This window comes from Ictidomys tridecemlineatus, chromosome Y, assembly GCF_052094955.1.
Source record: "Ictidomys tridecemlineatus isolate mIctTri1 chromosome Y, mIctTri1.hap1, whole genome shotgun sequence".
Classification (NCBI taxonomy): Eukaryota; Metazoa; Chordata; class Mammalia; order Rodentia; family Sciuridae; genus Ictidomys; species Ictidomys tridecemlineatus.
In genome coordinates, this window is record NC_135494.1 from 17,468,652 (window position 1) to 17,474,858 (window position 6,207).

Sequence of the window (6,207 nt, forward strand, 5' to 3'; positions counted from 1 at the left end):
GAGATTGGTGCTCTGTGTGATGTGTGTTGGTAAAACTTTGCTCCCATCCTTAGGCTCTCTATTCACCTCACTGGTGGTTTCTTTTGCTGAGAAGAAGATTTTAAGTTTGAATCCATCCCATTTATTGACTTTTGTTTTTAATTCTTGAGCTATAGGAGTCTTATTAAGGAAGTCAGGGTCTAATCCTACCTAATGGAGACTTGGGCCTACTTTTCCTTTGTTAGGTGCAGGGTCTCTGGTCTAATTCCTAGGTCCTTGATCCACTTTGAGTTGAGTTTTGTGCATGGTGAGAGACAGGGGTTTAATTTCATTTTATTGCATGTGGATTTCCAGTTTTCCCAGCACCATTTGTTGAAGAGGTTGTCTTTTCCCCAATGTATGTTTTTGGCTCCTTTGTCTAATGTAAGATAACTGTAATTATATTGGTTAGTCTCTGTGTCCTCTATTCTGTACCCCTGGTCTATAAGTCTATTTTGGTGCCAATACCATGCTGTTTTTGGAACTAACAGATCCACCCCAAGGCATATCATAATGAAAATGCAAGACATACAGTATGAGGAGAGATCTGTTGTGATTTTTGTACATTTGGCATCCTATAAGCATCTTGTATTGGATTTTCCAATTTATTCTTCATGTTTGGAAATTTTCTAATATTATTTCATCGAATAGATGGCTCCTTTCTTTGGTTTGGATCTCTATGCCTTCCTCTACCCCAATGATTCTTAACTTTGGTCTTTTCATGTTACCCCACAATTCTTGAGTGTTCTGCTCATGGTTTCTTACCGTCCTCTCTGTGTGGTCAACGTTCTTGTCAAGATGATATATTTTGACAAGAATTGTCTGAGCTCCTGTCTTCCAAGTGATCTAACCTGTTGGTGGTGTTGTCTATTGAGCTTTTAATTTGGTTTATTGTTTCTTTCATTTCAAGGATTTGTCTGTTTTTTGTTTTTTCAGAACCTTTGTCTCCTTATTGAAGTAATCTTTTGCTTCCTGTATTTGCTTATGTAGCTCTTTATTAAAATGGTCGTTTGCTGCCTGGATTCGCTCTCTTATGTCATCCTTTAATTCACAGAACATTTTAATCACATAACCCTGCACTCCTTCTCTGTAATTTCTTCTGCTGTAGTGGCCTGGAGTCTAATAATGTAGAACCTTTTGTTGGTTTGGGGACACTTTCTTCCCTTGTTTTTTTTTATGTTGTTTGTGTGCCTTCCCGTCTAGTACTGCAATCTGAGGGTTTATCGTTTTCACCCTACAGGCTTATAGTGTCCTTGCAGAGTTTAATACCTGTCCTTTGAGGGGGAGGATAATCTTAACAGACCCCAATACAACCAGTACAACCTGAAACCAAATAGCTGCTATGAAGACATATACAGTTTGGTCACAATGTTCGGAAATAGTTCAATTATTATCTTCAATATAAACAGTAGGTTTGCAAAAGGGTCTACAGTTTCTGATGTGAACAAAGAACCGGGGGTGGGGGTTAGGATGAGATGTTGAGGGGGAAGGAGGTGAGGATAGAGTTATTACATCTTAGAAAGCCTGAAAAAGGAATCTAAGGGAGTTGGTTAGTAGCAGAAGAAGAGAGCGGAAGTGATTGGGGTAGACAAGTGAGCAGGAGGATAGTAGAGCACATGAAACACACACACACCAATATCAAGAAGAATAAAAATGTAAAAATAGGAGATAAAAGAAGAGACAACACCACCGGAATGCACTATTCAGACCTCCCAGTCCTAGGTAGCCTGGTTCATGAAAAGCAGTTGGTTTCACAAATGTTGGGGACGTGAGGGCAGGAGAAGAAAGAGCAAGAGGAGAAACCTCGAATGAGGAAACCAGGATTATTTTTGTTGGAAATCAGTATCTCTCCTGCTTCCCTTCTCATCCGACAGGGGGATTGTCTGTCCTTGGCTGGTTTCTCCACCCTCAGGATGGTGCAGGTTATTCGGGTGGGAGAGCCGGTCTCAGGTGCGGGGCTCCTGGAGGTGGGGGATGGCACTTGCCCTTCCTGATGGGAGACGGCACCCCAAGGATCTCCTCTGGGGCCCGCTGGTCTGATGTGGGCGCTGGTCTTTCTCCTTATATCACCTATAGACCTCACGGTTCCCGGTCTCTAGTTTAGTCTCTAATCTGTATCCCACTCACCCCTCCCTCTCTACTTCATAACTGGGGACCTTTCTCTCCTAGAGGTCTTGTGGGCTGAGCCCTGGGGACTGCGCACCTGTCACCGGAGAGCTATTTTGTATCGGGCAGTCACTGTGCCAGGTGGCAGGTGCCGGGCAGACGGGGAGGCTGGATACTGTCAGGACCTGCCCAGCCAGAGTTCCAAGCTGGGAGTTGTCCCAACTAAAGATGGTGATGAAGGTGTCCCAAGATGGAGGTGGCTGCTTTCAGCGATGAGGAGAGGGTTGTGGTGGACATGGTGTTGGGCAATGTGTCATAGACGTGGCTCTGTGGCATGCAGTGTTGTGACTGTCGGCTGTCTCCAGATGTGGGTGCCTGTGCGATGTCCTCAGTTGCAGGCAACCTATAGCGTGTAGGGGACTATGGTAGTGGCTGCAGAGTCCCAAGATGGAGGTGACCGGAGGAGCCCCACTTTGGTGGATGGGGGTCCACATGGGGGTGGCATCCAGGGTTCCTGCACAGGGGCAGTGGCGGGTGTCCCGTGTGGGAGTCGTGCCGGGATTCCTGCTCTGGTGGGTGGCCGGGAGCCCTGCTCGGATGCTGATCCCGGTAGTCCTGCTGGGGCACCCGGGGTCCTGCACTGTCGCTGAGGCCTGGACCCCTGTCCACACGGCAGCCATGGTTCCTGCCCAGGAGCAGCTGTGGGGGTCCTCGATCACTCGTAGAGTGGAGCCACACAGAACATCGCCTCCCTTCAGCCGGGTCTTGCGGCTCCTCCTCGACAGGTTCTTTGAAGCCCGTGGACTACACTTCCCTCCCACGGCCCCCGAGGGCCAGTGCCATGGGTGAACCGGTGTGCCAGACTAGGGGTGCCCGACTAGGGGTGCCTGACATGGACTTGAACCCACTTCCTGGTAACGAGAGCTTTGTGAGTTACCAGCTGCCCTGTGCCTGTTCCCTCCCTCGCACAACATGAGAGGGTGTGGGGGGCGGGGGGGCACCCTGCAGCCTGGGTCCCTGGAGCCCTGAGCCTCGCCCCCGCAGGCCTTCAGGAAGCTCGGTGATGACCTTGCAGTGCCGCTGTTGGGCCGGCCACCCTATTGGCCTTCTGGTCATTTGCTTTTATCCTACGTCTCCACGGGATCAAAGTGGCTTTGAGAGGCACTGGTTGGTTCCTGTGAATCCAAGTGGCATTATTTCTCTTTTCTAAATTTCTTTTGTAAAGTGACAAATAAAAATTATATATGTTTATGGTACATGGAGCCGAGTTTGAAATACGAGGGATGGCCCAGTGAGCTGATGACCAGGTGCATGGTGGTGAGCAGCGTTGACTCTGCATCTGAGGCTTCAGTTAAGGACACATTGTGGTCCCCACATGCTGTTGAACCTGCTCTTCTAACTACAATGACCCACACTCCCCACCACCCTCCAACCTCAACTGGCACAGGCGGCCCTGACTCTGAACCCTCCAAAGACTGAAATGGATGCTCCCTGGGCACGTTTGTTTCAATCAAGAAAGACTCTCATTGTTCCCAGCTGTCCAGAGTACAGAGAGAGGCCACTGGCCCTTGGTGAGGGGAGGACATGGTCTTTAGTCCTGTGTTTGTGCCTGGACCCTGTCTATCTGGGCACCAAGCACATGCTTGCAGGGCGATAATTAAATTAGGTTCACATCATCAGTGTGCAGTGGGGACGGGTGTGGGCAGAGAATGGGGGCTCCCTCAGGTCAGAGCCCAGCTGGGCACTGACCCTGGAGCTGCCAGCAACCTCCACCAGCTGCCATGTGGCTTGACAAGGTCTCCGAGGTGCAGAGTGGGAGGGCCCTAGCCACACGCCCTCCATGGCCCAGGCCTCCCCCCAGAGTCTGATCTTCCTTCCTTTGGACCTTCACCACCTGCTCAGGGTCAGGGGTCCCCGGAGTTCCAGCCTGGGGCTCTGACCTACAGGATTCTCCATGACACGCTGCCCATGGCCCCCACCTCTCCCAGGCTTCAGTCCTACCTCGGACACGGCCCAGTGTGGACATTGACAGACTGAGTGAGGCAGAGGCCATTTGCTCAGAGCTTGCAGGGAGGGGCCACTGGCCTCACTGGCATTTGGAGACACCCAGGGGTGGCAGGGAAGGAGCCCCGTGGGAGACTGCTGCCCTGGGCCACTGGAGGTGACACAGGGAGACAGGGTGTCCTGAGGGGCTGGCTGGGAGCATGACTGTCTCTGGGGTTCCTGAGTTGGAAGCAGGAACAAAGGGGCAGGTGTCAGCGATGAGGACGTCCCGGCTGCTGGAGGCTGCTTGCCACAGAGGGTGCAGCTGGTGACCTGGGCACTGAGTGGGTCGGAACTCTCCCTCCACGAGCGGACTGGTCTTTGCACCTTCAGCCACACTGCTGAACCTCGGAGTCCACGGTGCAGTAAGAGGCTTGCCACCTGTCCCCTGCCCAGGGCAAGTCCCCTTCCTCCCTCCCAGGCCTCCCCCAGCCAGGCCATCCAACCCCGGGCCCTGCTGACCCCTCCTCCCAAGTATCTCCTAACCACAGCCCCTTGCCCCTGACTCTCACTGTTCAGAAACCCAAATCACCTTTCTTGGGCTGCTGCGCTCCCTGCCCAGACCCCTCCCCTCCAGACTTGTCACCCAGCTGTGGGTGGGGGATCCCCCTGAAGCACAACCTGGTCAGGTGACTGCCCTGTCTCCCTGGTGGCACCTTGACTCCTCTTGAAAGGCCCATGGCATGCAGCAGGGACATGGCGGCTGGGGGCAGAGGCTGGCCTGGCCTGCGGGCTCCACTCCTCACTGGTCTCCTGGAGCACTCCAGCGGGTGGCATAGACCTGCGAGAGCTCCAGTGCTGGCTTCCGGCTCCCCAGTGTCCACTCTCCAGCTCAGGGCCTTCACCCACATGTGGATTGAGGGCTAGAGAAGGACAAGGGGCCCTTCCCCTCATGTCTTGGTGTGGATGACTTGGACGAGGTGGGCGGCGAGGGCTCTGCCCTCCTTCAAGTGGCAGCCTGGCAGGTAGCCCTGTGGGAAGCTCGCCCCTCAGGGACGCCCCAGCTCTGCTCAGGGATCCCCAGGAAGTGGCTCTGGGATGACCTCATTCTGCAGTTAGGCTACACCTGGCCTCAGGTGACTCTCCTCCCCTCTAAAGCCCCAGTGTGCAGCGTGGAGTCGGCCCAGCAGCTGCAGTAGGTGCTCAGAGATCACCTGTTGCATGAGCAGAGCCCATTTCCCCCAGCCCCCTGCATCCTGGGACAGACACCTGCCTCCTGCAGGGCTCCACAAACAATGAACAGGAATCTTCTAGAAATCCAGACAAGAAACCCAGTCCGCCACCACCGCACACGGGCCCCATCACCACTGCCCCTGCTCTGCTTATCCCAAAGGGCTCAGTGCACTTAAAGCCCGGTGTGCCTCAGAGGCGCCCCCTCATGGAGAGCCACAGGAGGCGCCCAGGCCCCATGCAGGAGGTGTCGGGGTGGAGGTCCTGCACCCGGGCAGTTGTGCCATGTGTGAGCAGGGGGTGGGGTTTGGCCTGGAGCCCCTGAGGAGGGCAGTGTCAGAGTCCATGCTCTGCAAAGGCACAAACGGAGGCAGGAAGTCCTGTGGCCAGGGCCCTAGGCGGGGAGCCAGGCTGAGCAGGGGTGGAATCTTGGCTTCAGAGCCACGTTCTTTACCGACAGTGGTGATCCCCCCACAGACCACGGTTAAAATTTCACACACGGTTCTGAAATTTGCGTTTTCATTTAACAGATACATCACGACTACTTTTCCATATATTTGAATATTCTTCGACAACATAATTTTTAAGCCATATAGTATTTCATGGCACGGATGGAGTGTAATTCATCTTACCAGGTCTCCATTCTTCAACATTTAGGTTGTTTCCAATTTTTCAATGGTTATAAATATCACTGCGAGAAGCACCCTCACAGATAAATCTCCTTCCTTCTCTGTGGTTATTTCCTCTGCAGAAAAATCTCAAAAGCAACGTGGTTGGACCACAGAGTTTGCCATTTAAAACTATACACATATTTGCAAATGTGAATTTGTGAATTTCAATGATCAAAACTGTTTTTAAAACCTGTGAGAA